Genomic DNA, 27221 nt, shown 5'->3' with positions numbered 1-27221 from the left:
TGATGGGTGACTGTTTACTCCTGACAGATACCTCCAATCTACTGTCCTGTTTGCTATTTTCCAGAGTGGTATAAGACTGATCTTCTTGCTAGCATGTTAGACATCTCCAGTGTCAGGGTTCTTGTGGCTGATTCTCCACTCAGCTCTGAAACACTAGATGTTGGTGAACTTAGAAAGGCAGTGAAACAACTGAATGGAAGGAAAGCTTCAGGAGTTTTTTGGCATTGGAGCTGGTGGGTGGAGATGCTCCTGGCATTGCATACCATCTTTATTTCAATTTTGGAGAAGAGTATCAACCCTATAGAGCAGAAGAAAGGGCCTGTTATCCCATTGTGGAAAGGGAACTCACCTCTATTACATTAACTACAGGTGTGTTACACTGTTCTCTGCACTGGGAAAGGAGTTTAAATGGATTATTCGCAACGGGGATTCAGTTCCAGTTAGTTGCTGCTCAGAGACTTGAACAGCCTGGCTTCACACCCAATAATTTTTTCCCTCCTTTTTTCTTCAAAACATTTGATTTGGTTGAATGGGCTCCTCTCTGGGACATCCTGAGAATATTTGGGATACTCAGTAAGTTGTTAAATATCATAACCAGCCTAATGACATGTACTATAAATGCTGTGGAGTGGGGACAGATATCAGACTTGTTTATAGTGAAAATGTATTTATCAGGTATATTTTCTGGCTCCTGCGATGGTCATTTTTTTCTTGTACTGGGTGCTGCATAATGAGTGGACTGAGACTACAATCCATGCATCAAAAGCCATCACACCAGGAAATGGGCTGTAGGTGTCTCATTCATAATGTCAAGCCACTCCGAAACCCGAGTTAAGGGTCTTACCTGGGCTTTAGGGTTTTTTTACGGTTGCATTCATCCATAGAGGAAAGATGGGGTTAAGCCTGTAAAGTAAAACTCTGGGTTGTGCATGAAGCACTTCCTGGTTATGAAGAGATAATGTATACACCCTTTAAAATGAAAAATAGACAGGTTTTATTGAAGAATGGCTATTTTTGTACAATATATTTCATTTTGTAAAGCGCACTGTGAGCTGTCATTTGGAGGTTAAATTAAAATATGACCCAGTCATGAAACAATGCTCTTGATTGTTTTTGTTGTTTCATAGTGTTACCTGAATTTAAAGAACTAAATGACCTTCTGAAAAGTAAACTGTATTAGATATGCGACAGTGCATGGGTGGTGGCCAAGTGGTCTTTGCGCTGGGTTTCGGGTGTCCGGAAGGGTATCCGTTGTAAAACTTGTGCAAAATCTTGTGGCGACCCCGAGTGAAAACAAGGGAGCAGCCGAAGGGACTTACTATTAGATATGTAACAGACACAAAGTGTAACCTCCCATTTTTGTGTGGTGCAGGGTTAGCAGACAATCTAGCAGTCTGCTTTGGATGACATCCACTTTTTTTAAGGCTGATACAGTGTCTGATTATTCAACCCCAGTTCAACACACATAGTACTGCTGGCAGTAGCCCTATTGGTATTGACCTGCGCATCTTCAAGGTTTACTAGATCAGTTTGTTTATATTAGTGGGAGAGTCTCTGAAGTATGCAAACATATTTATAGTCAGGTGGCCAACCCCAGAAAAGAAGGTCATCGTTCCCCTCAAAACCTGAACACCAGAAGCATTTTTAAATATCTTTATCTGATATCTAATGATATTTTAGGACTAGTTGTCAGTATCTCACATTGTGTACTGGTACCCTGGGTCTTTCAGAAAGGAATGGTCGTAGTAATAGTGTAGTACACATCCAGTTACTGTACAAATGCTCCCAGTTTAACAGATCATATGGAATAAACATCAGAAAGACAAAATGGATTCTTCATTTAACATTCCTTTTAGCAGGCCTGTTCCAAAACATGTAATCTGTATTCCTTCAAGCCTCAGCTTTGTAATTTAGCATGAAAATTTGACATTTAATGGAAATGGTCTTCTTCCTGACATAATGTTAAAATGGGGTAGGGGAGGATATGGAGGAGGGTTTCCTATAATTTCTCATCACATACATTACTCTACTGATATATCATTATTTCCTGAAAAGCTGTAAGCCATAGGGTTATTTATTTGTCAGATTCATCATCATCAAAGTCTTTTACATCCTGTCAGATGATCTGTTCAGCGGCGATACGACCATGGGCAACTAGACAGCTCGACTCTTGCAGGGCTTGCCGTAGGTTTGACAGATGAATTTTGTTGTTTGGCATGGTTCATGTCTGTTACATCTTCTGTCAGACTCCTGTGTCACCAGGTCATTTTTTTGGCACCTTGATGGAGCTTGTACTGCCAAGAAGTATAGTCTTGGGTGAGGTACTCCGAATCAGCTCTGATGCTGAATAGTTTCAGGTTGCGCTTGCAAACACACATCGATGAAGCAAAGCTTTGGATGCCCCCGTCACATTTGCCATCTGCAAGCTGACTGTACAAAATTTGGTGGGGGAGACGAGAGTGGGCCACGTGGGATTGGGTACAGGCTTGTGGTGCCACACCTTTTGAGGATCTCCAGGTTTGGAACTTTGTCCATCCAAGTAATTAATTAATTAATTAATTCAGTTTATTTATTTTATTTAGATAGCACCAAATCACAGCAAAGCTGCCTCAAGGCGCTTCACACAAGTAAGGTCTAACCTTACCAACCCCTAGAGTAAGCACACGGGCCCTCTGATGATTTGAGGAAGAAACCTCAAGCAGACCAGACTCAAAGGCGTGACCCTCTGCTTGTAACCCCTTTCTGAGACATCTTAGGTGGAAGCTGTTGAGTTTCCTTTCAATGTGAGCATGAGAAGCCCAGGTCTCACTACCATAGAGCAGAGCGGACAGTATGCAAGTTTGATATATGCGTACTTTAGTGTGGATTGTAAGATACTTGTTGTCCCAGGTAGAACTTTTCAGTTTCTGAAACAAATTGGCAGCCTGGCCAATGCATGAGTTAACTTCAGGGTTTAGATCTCCAGAAGACAAGACCGTGGAACCTAGGTAACAGAAGTCTTCAACTGTATCGAGTGGGCTATCATTGATGGTGATGTGAGGAGGAGTTGCATTGGTTGGGATGGCAACTGTCTTCTTCACACTAATCATTTGGCCAAATTTGTCACAGGTATTACTGAATGCATTGCACATGCCTTGTAGCTCGGCTTCACTATGAGAGCAAAACACGTCGTCGTCAGCAAACATTAGTTCGCATCTCAGGACCATGCTGGTGTTCGACTTTGCCCTGAGGAGAGCAAGACTGAAGAGGTTGCTGTTGCTCGTGCTACTGAGAGCAAAGCAGTCAGGGTTTGAAAAAGCGAACTGTAGAAGGATGGATATCAAGATGCCGAACAAAGTTAGCGCCATCACACATCCCTGTTTAACTTTGCAATTCACTCTGAAGGCTTCTGATAGGTCACCATCAAAATCCACACGAGCAGACATTCCGTCATGAAATGCTTTGATAGGGATTTCGGTGGACAGCCTAACTTGTGTAGCACCAGGTACAGGCCTTAAAGGCTAACCAAGTGGAAGGCTTTGATTAGGTCAATGAAAACAGCCAACAACGGTTTGTTTTGCTCATTGTATTTCTCCTAAAGCAGTCGAAGAGTAAAGACCATGTCGTTGGTGTATAGATGCCTTTGGAAGCCGTACTGAGATTCAGGATAAATTCTGTCTGCAAGAAGTTGTAATCTCTTTAGGATTACATGGCGTAGAGTTTGCTGTCGAGACGGAGCAAAGAAATGGCTCTGTAGTTGTCACGGACTTGTCTAGATTCCTTGTTCTTGAAGAGGGTCACCAGCTTTGCATCTTTGAGATCTTGTGGGACATGGCCTTCATGCCAGCATGATACCAACAGGTCGAGCAGATGTTCTTTCATGACAGGTACGTCACGTTTTAGACATTGTGGAGGTATACCATCACTCCTAGGCGCGTTGCTGCTTTTCATGTCTTTAGGGCACTCCCAGTTTCTTGTAAAGCGGGATCCTTATCAAGGTTCAAGGTGTTAGTAGTTTTTCCTAAACCCAAATTTGAAAATATTTTCGCTGTTAATTTGACACAAACTTTGCTCCTTTCTTTCTATTGAACAATCAGAAATTGTTCATATTTGCTACCAGATCATTCTGGGTTTATTTCTGGTAGGTTGATAGGGATCTGTTATATTTCACAGAAGAAAAAAATATTATTACAAATTTTTCAAGAATATGCTTTTTCAAAATCGATATTTTAAGGTTTGTTTTTGAGACCTTTGACTAAAGGTTAGATTGTATCTCTAGATCAATTAATCTAAAAAGGCTTTTTTAGGTTTCCAGATAAAAGTGGGAACAAAAAGCTAAAATAGCCCTTATTTCCTCATTCAGATACCTGACTACTATTAGATTACTGAATAAAAATCAACAGTGTGTGAATGAGGGAGACAACATTGGCTCATGCCGCCAGCAAGACGGGGCCAGAATAGACCTGAAGTGTATTTAATGTTAATAGTGAGTGGTGTGACATGGTGACTGCCAATCGGAGTGAAGAGGCAGCTTAACTTAAACTAGTTTTTCACTCAAATAAAATAATGTAATATGACAGAAAGTGCTCTGAAACAGCTACGTTTTTGTATAAATCTGAGATGTTTCACACGTTTTGTAAACGTTAATGAGAAATGAACACTTCTAAATCTAAAAATGCTGGTTTTATAAGCAGATAACACATCTGAAATGACTTGTAAGACATCTTACGGAGGTGTAGCCCATCAAGCGACAAAGGCAACTGCTTGTCACTGTGGCTAATGTAGCTGTAGCTAACATTTGTAGGTAATGTGACCGTAACATTTGCGAGATATCCAGTTGTGAAAAAGATCCCCAAATGTGCTGGAAAAACTTGTGTGTTTTCAGAGAAGACAAACATCTTAAGGAAAATGGAAAATTTCAGGGATGTTGGTTCATTTGTGTGTTGTTAATTTCTCACATCACTGTGATAGTGTGTTTGTGAAACCTTAAGGTGCAGGTGACACCAAAAAATGTGCACAAATAATGACAAAAAATGGTGAAATGTTGACATTTTAAAAAATCCCAAACTATAAAAGTCAATGATAAGTGCGCAGGTAAAGGATAAACAGATGTCTGAAGCCTGCGCTCTATTTCAGCCCTCAGCCGCAGCCATATTGTTGCTACATCATTAGGAGAATGAGACCTGCTGATTCAAGCCCAAATCAATTGCAAACACGGCGGAGGTCGAGCTGTTTTCAGACAATTTTTTTTTCTAGTGTGGAGCGTCTTTTTTTTTTTTTAAGTCCAGTCTGAAGGTGATTCTGAAGAAGCTGTGGAGGACACAGCCTTTTGAGCCTTATTTAGATGACAATGAGGGAGACTAAACCTTGGAGTAAAACCTTAAGTCTGACAACAGTGACGATATTGGCAGAGTTCAGAACACAGAATGGTGATTATAAAAAAAAAAAAAAAATGCAAATAATGCAGATGATTTCGGCATGCGGGTGGAGGTGATAACCTTTTTTTTTTTCCCCCAGCTCTTTGGTCATAATCAACTGATTAAAAAATAGTTTGTTTTACTATCTGTGACATCAGAAAAAAGTGATGAGGAAGTGTGAATTTTTTGTATTTTCCTAAGATATCATGTCAGAACTCGCCCAGAGGTTCCTGGTTTTTAGTGGTGTGCAGTTCAAAATCCGAATATTTATCTTTTCAGTTATTGTGCACTAGGAAAGGATAAATTTCAAACTCTACTTTAATTTTAGTCTTAAATACTCAAAAAAAAAAAAAAAAAAAAAACCTTTACATATCGTGTTACCTACACTTTAAAGAGGATTTTAAGTGCTCTTGTCATAACTGTGGCGTGTTTTGCAGAGTGACACCTCATTCCGACTCATATTTTTGCTCTGTTTGTTATAATTCTCTAACACTTTTAGCAGCAGTCATTTTTATATTGCAGAAAATCTTTCCACTTGGCCTTCATTTCCTCTTCTTCCAGTCTGGGTTTATTATTATGGAACATTGTGGGGTCGCCAATCATTTTCTGGAGCTTAGTAGCCACAGTGCTCACTCCGGATGTAAGGTTTTCCCCTTGTTACCCAAAGGAGGCAGCTCTCTCTCTCAGACCGCAGCACAGGGCCGGCTCAGTCCTCTCTTCAGTCTGGTCAGCTAAGGTCATCTCGGTCAACTGAATCTTAACCTCTGGCTCCTACCGCAGCATAATTTCGACCAAATTGTTCCAGTAGATGGGATGGCTTATACGTGTAACAACATACTCTGTGGAAAGGATTTTTATTTATTTATTTTAAAGCAGAAAGGAAAAAGATGGCGACAATGCTTTAAGGGACCCTTCTTGTTTTATTTCAGGAACATACAATCTGTTTTATGCATCCAAATACAGGAGGAGTGCATATGTTCTGGTTTCCTCCAGAACAGAAAAATTCAAAGCTGTTGTGGCGTTTGCTTGGCATTAGGTCTAAAGCTGTGTCGACAAACACAGACTGCGGTTAAAGCTAAGGGGAAACTGAAATTTTGAACATCTGGATGACCTTTGAGCAAACATGAACTCAAATGAGGTTCTTGTTTATCTTTATGCTAGATATCATCACTGTTTACTTGAACCCTTTCCGTGAGTGCGTCAGAGTAAAAATTGTTTTGACTTCTTCACCAATCGTCTGTTTTATCACACTTTTAAAGAACCCTCTTATTTTTGTGACTAATAGATTGCAGTTACTCTAACCTAGGCAGTAATACATTATGACATTACCTAACGAGTTACATATTAATCTTTCAAGCCACCTTATCTAAAACCTGGTTGAATAACCAGGTGAAAGAAAAGTGCCCTTTTTTTTTCCTGTGGTTGTGCCTTTCAGTCCTTGTTCAAAGACAGACTATATATGTGCAAAACATTTCTATTCTGAACAAACTTTGAACTAGATGGTTTTAAATGAACCGAAGGCCAACTTGGTTCAAATGCGGCCATGTTGTTGACAGAACTGTTGATTTTGTTTATTCTAACCTCATATCGCAAGTGCCACTAATAGTAGCTCTGCTCTCAGGCAACATCTATATCCAGCCAGGCTGAAGCCATTAATCAGCCAGTCAGTTGTCCATACTTTGATTATATGTGAGGTAATTGAGTTACGCTGTAGTTGTCTCACTACATTGGCTTCTTCTCCATGTTATGGCACTGCTGTAGATAAAAAACCTCTCAGCGGGACAATGCAAAGCAGAGTCTCCCCATTTCACCAACTCGCCTTTTCAGTTTCTTGTGTGAGTAATATTGTATATATGTGTATTCATAATTAAAGAGTGAGTTAATGGGAGAAATTTCTGTCTCTGCACATCAGGCACCTATGTGTTGTGTTACATACCAACACAGAACTCAGGCACAAAACTGAGCCCTTTCACACACTTCTGTGATTATTAAAATGAAGAACAATAGACAAATTTAGATACTTCATTAATTAATTATCTGATAACTTTTAATTGGGCTAAATATTTATGCTGTGTTATACTTGTGAATGCACAAAGACCTGGTCACATCAGTGGTCACATGTCAGACTCAGACGCGCGCGTGCGTGTGTGTGTGTTCATAAAGTGTACTATGCAATACTTAGAAAACTATAATGGATGCTCGTAGTGTGCAACAGTTACTGACCGTGACCTTTCGAGGTGCATATCTGAAAGTAAATATCTGGCTTAACATTAGCACTGACCTGCAGGTTAATCTGTTGAAACTGAGATAGAAAATATTTTCTATGAGCCAAAGTCTGGACTCATTGAACTTTGACATCAAAGAACTGTACTGTACATGCAGACCTTGGAAATGGTGTGGAAAAGAGGATATCTTGGGGCCTCGCAGAGATCAGCAGTGGCCACAGTCCGGCTGTCTGCTGCCCTCATGTGCTCCGCTCACTGCAGACGGACTTCCCTCTGTCAACACTGCTGACCCTGCTCAGGAAAACCAACCACTGGTAGTATGGATGAAGTGTGAATATGAAGGATGAGAATGTGTGTACTACAGTGTGCTCACAGCATGCTCCAGTCAGTCTTGTTTGAACTTGCAGGCTTCAGCCTGCATGGAAGAAATTCTCATACTGGCTGTTTGCAGTTCTACTGAGTTGAGAAATGTGCTGTTGTACATTTGTCAGCACATGTATCATTTCTAAATGTGTACCGTATGTATTTCTTCATGCAAACATTTTAAGAAGTCTGAATTGAACAAAAATTTAAAGGCCATATGTTAAAGATGCAAGCACAGTGTACCTGTGTGTTACATCAAGTCTTAAGTAGATGGAGAATAACTCAGAATATGGGACGATGGACGATGTGCAAATGCCCCATGTACAAATGATCTGGCTGAATTAGAATCATACCCACGTAAATGATTCACATGGTGCATGATTGGCTATGCCACAAGATACTCTTTGTTGAACTTTAGACTAGTCTAGTATGCCCATGCAAATTATTATCTGCTCAAGCTCCTTGAGTTATGGTATATTTGGCTCATAATTAATTTTGGCATGATTCCTGGCTCACAGTTAAATTTATGATTCATTTGTTCTTGAACTTTTTTTGGGCATATTTCAGTACATCAGGAGGGTTGGATTGATTCAGTCCAGCAGAGATTTATTTTCCACAGTGATTCTATGAACATTGATATGCTGTATCATGTATCATTGATTTCTATATTATTTTCAGTGTAAATCAGATCTGTACATCTAACAAGAAAATAAGGAATACCTTTTCTGGAAAGAAAATCCCAGCCTGCTCGTGTGTGTGTGTGTGTGTGTGTGTGTGTGTGTGTGTGTGTGTGTGTGTGTGTGTGTGTGTGTGTGTGTGTGTGTGTGTGTGTGTGTGTGTGTGTGTGTGTGTGTGTGTGTGTATAGGTCAGCCCCCACCATCCCCTCCCCCCTCTACATCAACGGAGCTGCGGTAGAGATCGTCTCCTCCATCAGGTATCTTGGACTCCACCTCTCCAACACTTTCACCTGGCACACCAACACCACGGCTGTCATCAAGAAAGCCCACCAACGCCTCTATTTTTTGAGGAAATTGGGAAGGGCCGGACTGAACATCGAGGTTCTCAGGGCCTTCTACAGCTGTGCAGTGGAGAGTGTCCTGTCCTGCTGCCTCCCTGTGTGGTATGGTGGCTGCACAGTGGCGGAGAAGAAAGCGCTGCAGCGGGTGGTGAAGTCTGCACAGAGGACCATCGGATGCAGCTTACCGCCCATTGGGGACATCAACATCTCCAGATGTAGAAACAAAGCCACCTGCATCCTCTGAGACTCCACCCACCCTGCACACAGTCTGTTCACACCCCTTCCCTCTGGAAGGAGGCTGTGCAGCATCCTGGCAAAAACATCTAGACTGAAAAACAGCTCCTACCCGAATGCTGTCAGACTGTTGAACAGTTCAACATCCACCACCAAACTCTGAACATTGCACTACATGCTCATTGTTACCTTCTTAATACTCTAACGCTGCTGCTGCTGCCGACCCTGTGCCTTGTATATATATTCTATGGCCACAGGGGTGCGCATATTGTACATTGCAAAAGTTTATACAATAGGTTAGGTTAAAAAAAAAAAACTGTCCCAGTTAACTACACCAAGACCTGGAGAAACTGCATTTCGTTCTGCCTGTAAGGGTCGAGTGACAATAAAAGTGAGTCTGAGTGATATATATATATATAGGTGAAGAAAATGCATGTGCTGGAGAGGATAAAAGACGTAGATGGCAAGTGTGTTCGAGACATTGATTAAAAATTCCAAAGAAAACTTTGCATGGATGTACCGCTGAAGTTGGCTGAAAAGGGAGATGATACAGCTTGAGTTCTACAACTTGAGTCTCATACTGAAGTTGTGAGACATCAGTGAAGAGGACACTCATGACTTTATAGAGAGACATAAAAACATTACATAACTTACATATTTACATGATTTACCTGTTCAAACTTAGTGACTTTTTCTCAAAAGCTGACGCCGCAGAGGTTGTGATCTGCAACTTTTGCTGCAATCAGACAGTGAACTATGTACAAAGAGGAAGTGCTGCATTGAAAAATCATGTACTTATTTAAAAAAAAATAAAAGGGTTAAAAAAAATACAAATGAACTCAGAAGATAGGGGTGGGGGGAAACGGGTTGAACACATCAACAAGGGACATGGGTGGGGCCCCACTGAGGGATCAACAACAAAAGTAAAAATATATAGGTCTGAATTAATTCTATGGTATAATAGTCAGATATTATCACATATTATAACAAAAATCTGCCCTATACTCATAAACCAGGCCTCGTGAGATACAAGAAAAAATAGGGCTGATAAATCACACACTTTTCCTATCAATTTTACTGCCCTGGAAACTGTGGCAATAAAATCAGGGCGATACAAATCTTAAAACAGGGTGATACCAAAAAAGGACATTGAGAATACCAGGCTTTGTATCGCCCCGCTTTTCATCTAATTCTCTGCCCCACCAATGACACACCCCCATTTTGTGTTACCCTGGTGACAAGTGCAGGATCCTGATACAGGATCCACATCATTTCATTCAACCAAAATGTCTGATCAAGGTGAGAGAGTTTTAGCCTCCCTAGCAGGGAGAATTCTACAACTTGAGTCTCATACTGAAGTTGTGAGACATCAGTGAAGAGGACACTCATGACTTTTAGAGAGACATAAGAACATTACATAACTTACATATTTACATGATTTACCTGTGTTATTCATTCTACATGATTCATGTGTGTTATCATTCTTTAATTATTTTAATGATTCATTATGTAGATCAGACCTACTATGTTAGGCTATTTATTATTCGCTCAAGTGTTAAATGAACGCTGTTGGTGTAGTGAGTAAATTATTTAATATTAAATGGAGTTGACGATAATTATTTGGTTCTTGTTCTTTATTTTTGTTGTAATATGTGATAAATATCTTATTACATGTCTGTCCTTTATCTTGTCTGATACAGAGCGTGATACATAAACAGACATGTGATAAGGTATACTTATGAATTTAAAGAAAATGTGTGCCTGTGCATGACCTGATAACATGAATCATATTTATACTTTTTTTTTTTATCATGCACTAAATTTTGGTTAAGGGAAAATTTTTAACTTTAATTTTTAATTTTTGTTTTATTGTATACAGAGGTTTTTTATACATCTGCCTTGCTTTCAAACCATGTTTACACTGAGAATTTTATTGTATGATTTTTATTTCTTACATGTGGGTGATTCTTTAACTACGGGCACTATTGGCCTTGTAAATGTGATTTCCACCACACCATTGCCTTACAATATAAAGCACCTTGGGGCAACTGTTTGTTGTGATTTGACGCTATATACATGTGCTCTGATGTCACTGTTTATCTCCATAGAAACTACCCAAACAATCTTTCATACAAACTGTTTAGGGACATTACAGTGTTGTGGTGGAAATTACGGCAATAGTGTGGGACAACTACATTTTGTTTAAAAAAAAAATCACAACAGTTGTATGATATTGAATACCCCAATTATGTTTTGATTATTTTACTGATATTTTATTCAGAGATATTTTAAAACATTAGAAAAAAAGTTTCTTTACCATTCATTTTTATCATTGAAGATCAAAAGTCTAGGTGTGGGACAAGCACAAAACGGCAATATTTGCATATAATGATGCTGAAAAAAAGGTGAAAAAGTCATCACAGACTACTAGAACAAATTTCTTAACACACTTTCATTGTAAAGATAACTATAAAAGTGTGAAATTTCCCCTTTTTTCTGTTTTTCATACAATATGATCAAAGGACATAAGTGCCCGTAGTCTAAGAATCACCCATGTACAGCATTTTAAGTTATAGAATGAACAATGTAGATTCAGTTAACTGATTAATATATATGGTTACTAGAAATGGAACTGGATGGTGTAGCGCTTAGTAGTACTGTATTGGAGGTTGATGTTTAATAGTTGAACAACTCTTAATGCCGATGCAATGGCAATTAAAAAAAAAAAAACTGGCTATACTGGTTCATGATAACTTTATTGCTTATCTGGTGATAGTTAGTTGACAATAGCGGTTGTCTTAAGAGTGATTAAATCTAGGCTAGAATTATATCCAGCTTCTAGAGACAAACTTCATTTTCATAAATAGAGTAGATTTCATTGTGGGATGTACTAGGGGGAATGGAGTGAGCGGAGGGAGGGAAATTTACACATTCTTTCAAGTTTAAATATAGATTAGTGCCAAACATTATGGTTATAGATATGACGTTTGTACGCATTTATGATTTAATTTCAACATCAACAGATGTTATCAGGTTTTTATGCTTTCCTACAGGCAACAGTGCTTCGCTTTGTTGTGGAAAATTCTCTTCCTCTCTCCTTGACTCCAAAGCTAGTGGATGTGCCAAAGACCTTAACAACAGACCAAAAGGCACAGAGTCAGATTCAGCTTTCACGGTGGACTGCATCCTACAAAATGACTGATTGGATTTTAAAGTACTTCCTAGATCAGACCATTGACAATATGAGATCATACCTTTTCTCCATCACTATAGATCAGGGGTGGGCAACTTGTTCCAGAAAGGGCCAAGAGGGTGCAGGGCTTTTTTGTAGCCACTGACTCCATCAGGTGATTTCACTGATTAACCTGTTCCATCTGCTCAAAGTGATACTAATCAGTGAAATCAACGGTGGAGTCAGTGGCTGCAAAAAAAACCCCTGCACCCTCTTGGTCCTTTCTGGAACAAGTTGCCCACCCCTGATATAGCTGAATCAACCAGTAACAACACCAAAAGGGTACTGGGTGTGTGCTGTTGATGATTATGAATAACATGAGACACACCAAAAGTCACAATAATACTGAAATTGACAAAAAATTTAAAATGTTTGTTCTAATACTTCACTGTTCTTTAGAATTAACATATAGGATTAAAAATATGTGGAGAATATTAATTGATCGACATATCACAAAATTTTTCTTCTACATAAAGTCTATCAAATACTAATTCAACCTAAGTATTTTATTTCATCCAAAGTGAAAAACTTTTTTTTTTTTTTGGTCTCTTCCTCATTCACAGGCATACTTGTTAGTTAATACCATCCACAGGATGTCAAGGTTGTGGTGGAGCTCTTTGCTTCAGTTGAGGTGATCAAGGTTGTTGCTGCCTCTATCTTCAATGCTTCGGTTACCTTGTTTCATGACCATCCGATATCATGGCACAATGTAATATCCATCTTGGCAGATTCTTGCAATGTTATGTGAGGGAGTAAGAATGGTTTTGAGTCTCGGAGCCGCAGTGAGCAAGCACCCCATCTTTTGGATATAGATCGTGACAGCTGTCACCATATTCACAATTGTGCCTATCGATTCACTGCACCATTTAACAAGTGAGTAGAGCAGCTGTACTATGACTTGTTACAATGGCCACAAGTGGTCCTCCAATTTAAAGGACGCATTATCAGAGGTGTGTGAACTTAGGGAAATATCGTTCGCTGTGCCACCCAACTATATTCCGCATTGGTGGCTTTCTGTTTGTGATGTAGGCTTACATTTGCAACGTATGTTTGAAGCCTATAAGGTATTCTACTTTGCATTCATACCTTAAGGCATGCAGCCCATCTACCTCAAGGTAAGGGATGATGCCCTCAAGCAGTGGAGTGACAATGCCAACGCCCGTGTTAAACCAATTATCGCACAACGTCAAGACGAAAGATGACAGAAGATGGAAAAGCAAGAAAGGCAGGGTTTTTGAGAAGTTTTGTATCAGGAGACAAAGACTAAGCTCATCCTGAACTTGTACTTAGCGACCCTGTCTATCCTAAAGAATTGTGTGTCTTCCACAGAAAAGGAATGCTTGTACATGAGCGCCACAACAAGCAAATGGAAGCATTCACAAAAGTTCTAGCCTGTTTTGTAAAGCCTGAGCACTTGGATGGTAAATCCCCAGAGCAACTAAAGACATTGAATCTGGAAGGCAATGGAGGGAAATACCTAAAGAAAGCAAACATGTTTGTTGGGTTTTGAATAAGACTATCATTGAGAATACCAGGGCATATGACCAAACTGTGAAAGAGTTCTTGGAGCTTTCTGGCAGAGGCTACATATCATGTGCAAATTACATGTAGTCGAAACTGCTGTTGGATAGTGGGTTGCTTCAGAGTCTCTCTTGGCTTGACCCAATTATTAGGAAAAACTTGAGAGCATCCAAAGGTTTGAAGAAATGTAAGAGCGAATTCCAGTTGTGTAGATTTATGGACAAGGAAGGCTCTCAAAATTTTTCAAAGGACCTTCAGTACTTCCAAACAGACAGGAATCTTCCAAACTACACAGAGGATAGTGATGTTTGCCAGTGGTGGGATAGAGTAATGAAAACTGGTAAATATGCCAACATGTCCAAATTGGCAATGGCAGGATTAAGTGTCTTTCATGGACCACAGATTGAGTTTTCTTTCTCTGTCAAGAATGATGACCTGGATATTACCCCAAACAGAATGGGTATACCTACATACAGCACCATTCAAATTTTAAAGTACAGCCTGTGATGTAGAAACACATCTGCATTGGATTGTTTGAGAAGGAAGGATGTTAGATTGGGGCCAGTCAACAATATACAATTATGTGCTTCCCTTGGATATGGGGCTGCTTCCCGTGCCTCCGTGGGGAGGGGTGGTGTCGGGGGTGCGTTCCGGCACCGTTGGGCCGCTCCCCTGTTGGTTTGCTGTGCTGCCCGGTGGCTCTGGGGGCTGCCTTTCCTGGCCCCTGTGCCCTTCCGCTGCCCCTTTTCTCCTTGTTCTGCCGGGGCTGCATCCTGAACCCACGTCCGTCGGTGCTCGCGACCGGCTGCGTGGCTTCTAACGTGCCGGAGTGGTCCATGTCATATGGTAAGGTTCTGTACTTGTCTTGGCCCAACACACCAGCCACAGTAGTGATCAGATATTTAGCTGTGATCTGGGTCTCTGTGTGTGGATGGTTGCATGATTGTGGCCGTCACTACAATTCGGTTTTTGGGTGCTCTTAAGGGGATTAACACTACGGTGTTCTAGATTAGGGTATGGATGCTCACTAATTAGACAACAGACTGTTGCTGTCACTGTTTGTTCATGTGTGGTAGTTTCTCATGGTATGTTGTATGGTTGGGGCCCCGTCTCCTCGGTGTCTCACGTCACAGTTATTGTCTTCACCACTTGTCTCTCGTTCTTGTCTCTTTGTGTTGTTTTGGTGGTCTGCCCTTCCTGATAGAAGTTGTCGGTTGGCTTTGAGTAGGATGTTGTAGGCTGATCGGGAAGAGCGGATGGGGGTCACACACGTACCACATTCACTCATGCACTACATACCTTCTGTCTTGCAAGAATAAATTGCATATATGGGTATTAATGTTCATAAATGGTTCTAGCAGTGTGGCATTTACCATTACTATATATGCAGACAGGGGAAAAAAATATATATACACACACACACAATTATAGACTTTTGATGGTCTCGGCTCCGCACCGTGGAAAATTCTACAGCTAGCAAGGCCCCTGTAGTCGGTGCGGACCAAGGTAGCTTAGCCGCCGTTAGTTCCCCCCTGGCAGATCCCGAGCAGCCGGGAAAGCAGGCCGACTGGGTGACTGTGAGGAGGAAGCGTAGCCCTAAACAGAAGCCCCGTGTACACCGCCAACCCGTTCACATCTCTAACCGTTTTTTCCCACTCGACGACACACCCGCCGAGGATCAAACTCTGGTTATTGGCGACTCTGTTTTGAGAAATGTGAAGTTAGCGACACCAGCAACCATAGTCAATTGTCTTCCGGGGGCCAGAGCAGGCGACATTGAAGGAAATTTGAAACTGCTGGCTAAGGCTAAGCGTAAATTTGGTAAGATTGTAATTCACGTCGGCAGTAATGACACCCGGTTACGCCAATCGGAGGTCACTAAAATTAACATTAAATCGGTGTGTAACTTTGCAAAAACAATGTCGGACTCTGTAGTTTTCTCTGGGCCCCTCCCCAATCGGACCGGGAGTGACATGTTTAGCCGCATGTTCTCCTTGAATTGCTGGCTGTCTGAGTGGTGTCCAAAAAATGAGGTGGGCTTCATAGACAATTGGCAAAGCTTCTGGGGAAAACCTGGTCTTGTTAGGAGAGACGGCATCCATCCCACTTTGGATGGAGCAGCTCTCATTTCTAGAAATCTGGCCAATTTTCTTAAATCCTCCAAACCGTGACTATCCAGGGTTGGGACCAGGAAGCAGAGTTGTAGTCTTACACACCTCTCTGCAGCTTCTCTCCCCCTGCCATCCCCTCATTACCCCATCCCCGTAGAGACGGTGCCTGCTCCCAGACTACCAATAACCAGCAAAAATCTATTTAAGCATAAAAATTCAAAAAGAAAAAATAATATAGCACCTTCAACTGCACCACAGACTAAAACAGTTAAATGTGGTCTATTAAACATTAGGTCTCTCTCTTCTAAGTCCCTGTTGGTAAATGATATAATAATTGATCAACATATTGATTTATTCTGCCTAACAGAAACCTGGTTACAGCAGGATGAATATGTTAGTTTAAATGAGTCAACACCCCCGAGTCACACTAACTGTCAGAATGCTCGTAGCACGGGCCGGGGTGGAGGATTAGCAGCAATCTTCCATTCCAGCTTATTAATTAATCCAAAACCCAGACAGAGCTTTAATTCATTTGAAAGCTTGTCTCTTAGTCTTGTCCATCCAAATTGGAAGTCCCAAAAACCAGTTTTATTTGTTATTATCTATCGTCCACCTGGTCGTTACTGTGAGTTTCTCTGTGAATTTTCAGACCTTTTGTCTGACTTAGTGCTTAGCTCAGATAAGATAATTATAGTGGGCGATTTTAACATCCACACAGATGCTGAGAATGACAGCCTCAACACTGCATTTAATCTATTATTAGACTCTATTGGCTTTGCTCAAAAAGTAAATGAGTCCACCCACCACTTTAATCATATCTTAGATCTTGTTCTGACTTATGGTATGGAAATAGAAGACTTAACAGTATTCCCTGAAAACTCCCTTCTGTCTGATCATTTCTTAATAACATTTACATTTACTCTGATGGACTACCCAGCAGTGGGGAATAAGTTTCATTACACTAGAAGTCTTTCAGAAAGCGCTGTAACTAGGTTTAAGGATATGATTCCTTCTTTATGTTCTCTAATGCCATATACCAACACAGTGCAGAGTAGCTACCTAAACTCTGTAAGGGAGATAGAGTATCTCGTCAATAGTTTTACATCCTCATTGAAGACAACTTTGGATGCTGTAGCTCCTCTGAAAAAGAGAGCTTTAAATCAGAAGTGTCTGACTCCGTGGTATAACTCACAAACTCGTAGCTTAAAGCAGATAACCCGTAAGTTGGAGAGGAAATGGCGTCTCACTAATTTAGAAGATCTTCACTTAGCCTGGAAAAAGAGTCTGTTGCTCTATAAAAAAGCCCTCCGTAAAGCTAGGACATCTTTCTACTCATCACTAATTGAAGAAAATAAGAACAACCCCAGGTTTCTTTTCAGCACTGTAGCCAGGCTGACAAAGAGTCAGAGCTCTATTGAGCTGAGTATTCCATTAACTTTAACTAGTAATGACTTCATGACTTTCTTTGCTAACAAAATTTTAACTATTAGAGAAAAAATTACTCATAACCATCCCAAAGACGTATCGTTATCTTTGGCTGCTTTCAGTGATGCCGGTATTTGGTTAGACTCTTTCTCTCCGATTGTTCTGTCTGAGTTATTCTCATTAGTTACTTCATCCAAACCATCAACATGTTTATTAGACCCCATTCCTACCAGGCTGCTCAAGGAAGCCCTACCATTATTTAATGCTTCGATCTTAAATATGATCAATCTATCTTTGTTAGTTGGCTATGTACCACAGGCTTTTAAGGTGGCAGTAATTAAACCATTACTTAAAAAGCCATCACTTGACCCAGCTATCTTAGCTAATTATAGGCCAATCTCCAACCTTCCTTTTCTCTCAAAGATTCTTGAAAGGGTAGTTGTAAAACAGCTAACTGATCATCTGCAGAGGAATGGTCTATTTGAAGAGTTTCAGTCAGGTTTTAGAATTCATCATAGTACAGAAACAGCATTAGTGAAGGTTACAAATGATCTTCTTATGGCCTCGGACAGTGGACTCATCTCTGTGCTTGTTCTGTTAGACCTCAGTGCTGCTTTTGATACTGTTGACCATAAAATTTTATTACAGAGATTAGAGCATGCCATAGGTATTAAAGGCACTGCGCTGCGGTGGTTTGAATCATATTTGTCTAATAGATTACAATTTGTTCATGTAAATGGGGAATCTTCTTCACAGACTAAAGTTAATTATGGAGTTCCACAAGGTTCTGTGCTAGGACCAATTTTATTTACTTTATACATGCTTCCCTTAGGCAGTATTATTAGACGGTATTGCTTAAATTTTCATTGTTACGCAGATGATACCCAGCTTTATCTATCCATGAAGCCAGAGGACACACACCAATTAGCTAAACTGCAGGATTGTCTTACAGACATAAAGACATGGATGACCTCTAATTTCCTGCTTTTAAACTCAGATAAAACTGAAGTTATTGTACTTGGCCCCACAAATCTTAGAAACATGGTGTCTAACCAGATCCTTACTCTGGATGGCATTACCCTGACCTCTAGTAATACTGTGAGAAATCTTGGAGTCATTTTTGATCAGGATATGTCATTCAAAGCGCATATTAAACAAATATGTAGGACTGCTTTTTTGCATTTACGCAATATCTCTAAAATCAGAAAGGTCTTGTCTCAGAGTGATGCTGAAAAACTAATTCATGCATTTATTTCCTCTAGGCTGGACTATTGTAATTCATTATTATCAGGTTGTCCTAAAAGTTCCCTAAAAAGCCTTCAGTTAATTCAAAATGCTGCAGCTAGAGTACTGACGGGGACTAGAAGGAGAGAGCATATCTCACCCATATTGGCCTCTCTTCATTGGCTTCCTGTTAATTCTAGAATAGAATTTAAAATTCTTCTTCTTACTTATAAGGTTTTGAATAATCAGGTCCCATCTTATCTTAGGGACCTCGTAGTACCATATCACCCCAATAGAGCGCTTCGCTCTCAGACTGCAGGCTTACTTGTAGTTCCTAGGGTTTGTAAGAGTAGAATGGGAGGCAGAGCCTTCAGCTTTCAGGCTCCTCTCCTGTGGAACCAGCTCCCAATTCAGATCAGGGAGACAGACACCCTCTCTACTTTTAAGATTAGGCTTAAAACTTTCCTTTTTGCTAAAGCTTATAGTTAGGGCTGGATCAGGTGACCCTGAACCATCCCTTAGTTATGCTGCTATAGACGTAGACTGCTGGGGGGTTCCCATGATGCACTGTTTCTTTCTCTTTTTGCTCTGTATGCACCACTCTGCATTTAATCATTAGTGATCGATCTCTGCTCCCCTCCACAGCATGTCTTTTTCTTGGTTCTCTCCCTCAGCCCCAACCAGTCCCAGCAGAAGACTGCCCCTCCCTGAGCCTGGTTCTGCTGGAGGTTTCTTCCTGTTAAAAGGGAGTTTTTCCTTCCCACTGTAGCCAAGTGCTTGCTCACGGGGGGTCGTTTTGACCGTTGGGGTTTTACATAATTATTGTATGGCCTTGCCTTACAATATAAAGCGCCTTGGGGCAACTGTTTGTTGTGATTTGGCGCTATATAAAAAAATTGATTGATTGATTGATGGGGTTCACCGAGGCCTTCACGGGTACACCGAAATCAAAAGTCTATAACTGCTTTATTATATGATAAACAAGAAAATTGGGAGTTTGCCAAACATACTAAAACTGAAAATCAATCTCACGTTTCAACTCTTTATTATTACTGTCATACTGTACCAACTGACATCCCATCGATCGACTGGAGATGCCTGTTAAGTCCGTGACGAAGAGTCATCAGGCTTGTTTTCTTATAAAGTTCGCCATTCGTCTGTCTAGCTTCCGCGTAAAATTGACCAGGTACTCCATCAAGCATCCGTCTGTCATAAGTTTCAAAGTTGGGCGCATGTCCCTTTTCAGTGACGTACTTGCAAAAACAGGTTGGCTGTTGACTGTGTATTTCTGCGGGTGTTCATCGCATCTTTTTCGTGTAAAATTTGTTTTAAGTCAGTATTGCTAACAGATGCAAACCTGTCTTCTGCCATCTTGTCAACAAACTGACATCCAAAGTAGGCATTGTATCATGTTATCTGATTGGTTGTTATTGATAGGTGTTGCTTGATTAGCTAGCGCTACGCTGCACGCGAAGTGTATTTGTTTTGCACACACGGTCTACTCGGCTCCACCAGCGGTCAACTCGGCATGTGGTACAGCTCAGAAAGTGGCGAATGGGCCAATCAGAAGTTGGCAAAATCCCATACCATATAATAAAAGACTGTCTGCCTATCAGAGCAGCAAGAAGTATTCATAATGCTAAGAGACAGAATAGGGCAGACCAGCAAAAAGAAGGCAGAACAAGTTCCACTTGAAGCCTATCAGTGGTGTAAAGGCTCCAGTTGCCCACATTGAGTTTGAAAAGAAAGGTCAACAGGACCATGAGGCATGTCTGCAGCAGGTATCCAGGAAAAGAGCTCTTGAGACTGAGAAAGAATGGAAAGAAAGGAGTATAAATGGATAGTACACCTCACCTTGTGCTGGACACATACTTTTTATTGAAAAACAATTTATAGTGTATTCAGGATATACAACTGACTACAAGTTAAAAATGACATCTTAGAAATATGATCTTTCAAAACGTTATGTGTAAGAGAGGACTATGGTGAGGAACACTGCATGTAGTTTCACGAGGATTCGACATAAATTATTGAATGAGTAAAATACCACACAAACTAGGTAGAACTGTCTGTACATGATTTTTTGTTATTTCTTTCAGTACTTGGATTTTACATTGGACTGAGTGAAAATCAACATACCTGCTTTGTTTTTTTTTTAATTGGGGGAAAAAAAAAATCATTTGTAGTGTAGTTCTGAATGGATTTTACCAGGATTTACATGTACATTGGACTGACTACATATCCTGGCTATTTGGTTTCATTATTGACAAACATTTATTTGGAATGTCTGGTCAAATTCCAGAATCCCTTGTATGTGAGAACTTACTCTACTACTTACTCTGCAATAAATTTGATTCTGATCACAATATATTTTTATACAATTTCTTATGAATTGCCATTCATGGCCAAGATTTTAAACAATTAAAGGTATAAATGAGAGCATTTTTTAAATCCATATAAAAGCATCTTTTCTTCTATTAAAATTCACCAGAATAGCTCCTTTAAAGTGTGAAAAATTCACCCACCAGTCTTTTTCCTTCCTGATGGTTCCTATCCCTGATATGTATACCTTATCACCTGTATCTGTATTAGACCTTGTCCTTTGGACTTGGGGCTGATACGGATGCTTCGGAGCATGATATAGGGTGTGATACATAAACAAACATGTGATAGGATATTTATCACATATTAGAACAAAAATAAAGAACAAGAACCATATATCATACACATGAATCATGACTTTGAGTGATAGCTACCCACAGACTCAAATTTAACACAATATTTTAGGTGTAAAACTCTGGCTTTAGAAAGTAAAAGCCCTCCAATGTGTTGCTTCTACGTACCTCTGCACCTAAAACAGGTGATCTCAATAATTAGCTCATTAATCTGCCTGAAGAGCTGAACTAATTACAATCAGCTTGTTTGATTTATCAACTGTATTTTTTCTTGTATCTCATGAGGGCTGGTTTATGAGTATAGGGCAGATTTTTGTTGTAATATGTGATAAATGTGTATATACACGGAACAAAATTAAAAATGCAACACTTTTGTTTTTGCTCCCATTTTTCATGTGCTGAACTCAGATCGAAAACATTTTCTATATACACAAAAGACCTGTTTCTCCTACTTTCTTCTGCTTCTCCCCAGTCGCTCAGTTTAGATGGGCGGCCAGCTCTATGCAGTAAATTTTGCTGAGGAAAATATACTCTGCCGGGATAACATTTGGTCCCAGTCGAACTACAGTTAAATATAGAGTGAAATCAGCTCTACCGTCTTGTCAAATCAAGTGTTTGTACTCCAATAAGAGTTGATTTTACACTGTGATAGAGTTGATTTTAGCACTGTAATAGAGTGTATTAAACTCTATTTGGACTGGGACCAAGAGTAAATTTTACTCTGAAAAATTTACTGTGTTGAAAGAGTTGTGGTGGGTCAGAACTTCTTCCATTTATGGATGATGAAAGCCACTGTGCTCATTGGGACCTTCAAAGCAACAGAGAAGCTGCATATTTGTGCTTTGAGACAGTCCCGTTTCAGAGGTCTACAGACAATTCCTTTGACTTCATGCTTGGTTTGTGCTCTAACATGCACTGTCAACTGTGGGACCTTATATGTAGACAGATGTGTTCCTTTCCAATTATGTCAAGTCATCTGAATTTACCCCAGGTGGGCTCCAATTAAGCTGTAGAAATATCTCAAGGATGATCAGTGGAAACAAATATGCCTGAGCTGAAATTTGAGCTTCATGGCAAAGGCTGTGAAGACATATGTACATGTGATTTCTTGTTTTTTTGTTTTGTTTTGTTTTTTTAATTTCCATATATCTCAAACGTTTTTCACATTGTCATTATGGAGTATTGTGTGTAAAGGGAAAAAAGGAATTTCATCCATTTTGGAGTAAGGCTGTCACATAAAATGTGGAAAAAGTGAGGCCCTGTGAATCCTTTCCAGATGCACCGTAGTGAGTCAGCAATCAAGGAAAAACTGTACAATCTAACAATGCAAAACTAGTTGCATTTATTTCTGACTGAATTTAAATTCTGTACTTAAAATTCATTGAGAATAATTTTTTCAGTGACTGTAGGTACATGGAACCATTCCGAATTTCACTGTTAGAAACAGAAAATTATGTATTGTCAAGTCCAAAAGAAAGATCTAACTGCTGTTCTTTTATATGCATTTTTCTCACACACTGTTTGTGAGAACTGTAAGTGGGCCTGACCGGGATTAGTGTGTTTACTTTAGTGTGTGTTACTGAGCTGTGTGGACAGCATGAAATATGGAAGCGGTGGAGGGGAGTTGGCCAGCTGTCCCACCGAGTCTAGCACTCGGTGTTTAGGTTGGCACACCATGCACGAGAGCTCCAGTCCAAACACTGGAAAGCTGTTCCAGCACATTTAGCATGTGAGTGACAGGTCCGCCAACCACTGAGAGGACTGAACGTCACTGTTGGTGCCAGTGTTTAGTGTTTTGACCATTTCGGCAGCTGATTGATGAAACTGTCAAAGCAGGGTTCTCTCAATGGTGATTTGTTTTCTTTTTGTCCAGTTATATTTTCTTCATATACATATGCAAAAGAATTACTCAGCGTTGATGTGATATGCAGTTTCAGCAGCAATGGACTGACATCTCTTATCCAACATGTTAGCTGCCCATTGCTGCTCCACTAGCACAGTGTCCCTCTACAAGGTATTGACATGTTGCTGTGTACCTCCCTTTCATTTTGGAGTCTGCAGTAGGAGCTAGGCATTAACTCAGCCACATGGGGTGTGCAGCCTGTACATTCTGAGTGCCGGTCCCAAGCCCGGATAAATGAGGAGGGTTGCGTTAGGAAGGGCATCCGGCGTAAAACAAGCCAACCCAACTATGCAGACTCAATCAAATTCCCATACCGGATCGGTCGCGGCCCGGGTTAACAACGTCCGTCACCGGTGCTATTGCCCAACAGGGTGCCGGTGGAAATTGGGCTACTGCTGGGCGAAGATGAGGAAGAAGAGGAGGAAAACGTTGCCACGAACAGCAGGAGAAGAAGAAAACTAGAAGGGTGGAAATGAGAGTGGGGACTTTGAATGTTGGTAGTATGACTGGTAAAGGGAGAGAGCTGGCTGATATGATGGAGAGGAGAAAGGTAGACATATTGTGTGTGCAAGAGACCAAGTGGAAGGGAAGTAAGAGCAGGAGCATCGGCGGTGGGTACAAGTTGTTGTACCATGGTGAGGACAGGAAGAGAAATGGTGTTGGGGTCATTTTAAAGGAAGAGTATGTTAAAAGTGTGTTGGAGGTTAAGAGAGTGTCTGACAGGGTGATGAGTGTGAAGTTGGAAATTGAAGGGGTGATGATGAATATCATCAGTGCATATGCCCCACAGGTAGGTTGTGAGATGAAGGAGAAAGAAGATTTCTGGAGTGTGTTAGATGAGTTGGTGGAGAGTGTGCCCAAGTATGAAAGAGTGGTGATAGGAGCAGACTTCAGTGGGCATGTTGGTGAAGGGAACAGAGGTGATGAGGAAGTAATGAGTAGATATGGTATCAAGGATAGGAATGGGGAAGGACAGATGGTAGTTGATTTTGCAAAAAGGATGGAAATGGCTGTGGTGAATACCTACTTTAAGAAAAGGGAGGAGCACAGGGTAACATAAGAGTGGAGGAAGGTGCACACAGGTGGACTACATTCTTTATAGGAGATGCAAGCTAAAAGAAATCACAGACTGTAAGGTGGTAGCAGGAGAGAGTGTCACTAGACAGCATAAGATGGTTGTTTGTAGGATGACTTTAGAGGTAAAGAAGAAGAAGAGAGTGAGAGCTCAACAAAGGATCAGATGGTGGAAGCTGAAGGAGGAAGACTGTTGTGTGAAATTTAGTGAGCAGGTGAGAGAAGCACTAGTTGGAGGGGAAGCAATTTTGGACAACTGGAAACGTACTGCAGATGTGGTGAGTGAGACAGCTAGGGCAGTACTGGGTATGACATCTGGACAGTGGAAGGAAGACAAGGAGACTTGGTGGTGGAATGAAGAGGTCCAGGAAAGCATAAGGAGAAAGAGGGGGGTGAAAAAGTTTTGGGATAGTCGGAGAGATGAAGAAAGTAGACAGGAGTACAAGGAAATGCGGCGTAAGGTGAGAAGAGAATTGGCAAAAGCAAAGGAAAAGGCATATTGCGAGCTGTACAAGAAGTTGAATAGTAAGGAAGGAGAAAAGGACTTGTACCGATTGGCCAGACAAAGGGACAGAGCTGGAAAGGATGTGCATCAGGTTAGGGTGGTAAAAGATGCACATGGTAATGTGCTGACAAGTGAGGAGTGTGTGCTGAGAAGGTGGAGGAAATATTTTGAAGAGTTGATGAATAAAGAAAATGAGCAAGAGAAAAGGCTGGATGATGTGGTGAGAGTAAATCAGGAAGTAAGAGATTAGCAAGGAAGAAGTGAGGGCTGCTATGAAGAGGATGAAGAGTGGAAAGGCAGTTGGTCCAGATGACATTCAAATGGAGGCATGGAAATGTCTAGGAGAGATGGCAGTAGAGTTTCTAACCAGATTGTTTAATAAAATCTTGGAAAGTGAGAGGATGCCTGAGGAGTGGAGACGAAGTGTGCTGGTTCCTATTTTCAAGAACAAGGATGATGTGCAGAGCTGCTGTAACTACAGAGACATAAAGCTGATCAGCCACAGCATGAAGTTATGGGAAAGAGTAGTAGAAGCTAGGCTTAGAAAACAGGTGAAGATCTGTGAGCAGCAATATGGTTTCATGCCGAGAAAGAGCACTACAGATGCAATGTTTGCTCTGAGAATACTGTTGGAAAAGTACAGAGAAGGACAGAAAGAGTTACATTGTGTGTTTGTGGACTTAGAAAAAGCTTATGATAGGGTGCCAAGAGACGAGTTGTGGCATTGTATGAGGAAGTCTGGAGTGGCAGAGAAGTATGTTAGGGTAGTGCAGGACATGTACAAGAATAGTGTGACAGCGGTGAGATGCGCAGTCGGAATGACAGACTCATTCAAGGTGGAGGTGGGACTACACCAAGGATCACCTCTGAGTCCTTTCTTGTTTGCAGTGGTGATGGACAGGTTGACAGATGAGATCAGACAGGAGTCCCCATGGACTATGATGTTTGCAGATGACATTGTGATCTGTAGTGAGAGTAGAGAGCAAGTCGAGTCTAGTCTGGAGAGGTGGAGATATGCTTTGGAGAGAAGGGGAATGAAAGTCAGTAGAAGCAAGACTGAGTACATGTGTGTAAATGAGAGGGAGCCCAGTGGAATAGTGCAGTTACAAGGAGTAGAAGTGGTGAAAGTAGATGAGTTTAAATATTTGGGGTCAACTGTTCAAAGTAATGGAGAGTGTGGTAGAGAGGTGAAGAAGAGAGTGCAGGCAGGGTGGAGTGGGTGGAGAAAGGTGGCAGGAGTGATTTGTGACCGAAGAATATCAGCAAGAGTGAAGGGGAAAGTTTACAAAACAGTGAGACCAGCTGTGTTGTATGGTTGAGAGACAGTGGCACTAACAAAAAGACAGGAGGCAGAGCTGGAGGTGGCAGAGCTGAAGATGTTGAGATTCTCTTTGGGAGTGACAAGAATGGACAAGATTAGGAATGAACATATCAGAGGGACAGCTCAGGTGGGACGGTTTAGAGACAAAGTCAGAGAGGCGAGATTGAGATGGTTTGGACATGTGCAGAGGAGGGACCCAGGGTATATAGGGAGAAGGATGCTGAGGATGGAGCCACCAGGCAGGAGGAGAAGAGGGAGACCAAAGAGGAGGTTCATGGATGTGCTGAGAGAGGACATGCAGGTGGTTGGTGTGACAGAGGAAGATACAGAGGACAGGGTGAGATGGAAACAATTGATCTGCTGTGGCGACCCCTAACGGGAACAGCCGAAAGACAAAGAAGAAGTAGGAGCTAGGCATTAACTTCCTGCTTGTTTCCTAAACCGTAGCAGGCAAGCCTCAACCTTCTTCCATGAATCATACTTGAAAAGTGGTGGGGTGGGAGGCAGGCCCTGATATACAGTGGGTTTGGATGTGTGACTGGATGAGTAGCTGTTGAGCACTGCAAAATAGTTGACTGTAACAGTTGTCCAACACCCTCTCTAGAATAGCGTTCAGTCTGAAAATATGCAAGTTGTAGAGGAGCAGTGTCTTCAGTGTTGCTTTGAACATCCAGAAATTACTTTTCTTTAATCCCATCAACTGAGACTAGATCTGCTGACGACTGAAGACTAGGGATGGGTGTTGATAAGATTTTAGCTATCAATGCCATTGAGTCCTCTTATCAATCCAATTCTTTATCGATGCCATTATCAATACCTCTTGTGAATTTTCTGGGTACTAAAAGTAGGCTTTACAGGTTTTCTGTGTCAGCAACATTTTATTGAGTCTTAAAGTAAATAAATATGAAATTGCTCACTGAATTCTTGATCTCTGGACATAAATGAAAAATAAATAAAATCTGTACATGGTGGATCCTTGATCTCTGTACATAA

General features: G+C 40.9%; 1 protein-coding gene and 1 long non-coding RNA gene across 2 annotated transcripts in view; both read left to right on the top strand.

Annotated features, from left to right (window-relative positions):
- The window catches only part of agmo (alkylglycerol monooxygenase), a 164352-nt gene that overhangs the window by 49526 nt on the left and 87605 nt on the right, over positions 1 to 27221 (top strand).
- On the top strand, positions 4631 to 26741 carry LOC117514043. The gene is made up of 3 exons (XR_004561783.1): positions 4631 to 4714; positions 15216 to 15221; positions 26732 to 26741. It is a non-coding gene; the product is annotated as an uncharacterized LOC117514043 (long non-coding RNA).

The sequence above is a fragment of the Thalassophryne amazonica genome, chromosome 7 (assembly GCF_902500255.1).
Source record: "Thalassophryne amazonica chromosome 7, fThaAma1.1, whole genome shotgun sequence".
NCBI classification, from domain to species: Eukaryota; Metazoa; Chordata; class Actinopteri; order Batrachoidiformes; family Batrachoididae; genus Thalassophryne; species Thalassophryne amazonica.
The sequence above is the reverse complement of the archived record's forward strand: the minus strand, read 5'-3'. Positions and strand labels throughout refer to the sequence as shown.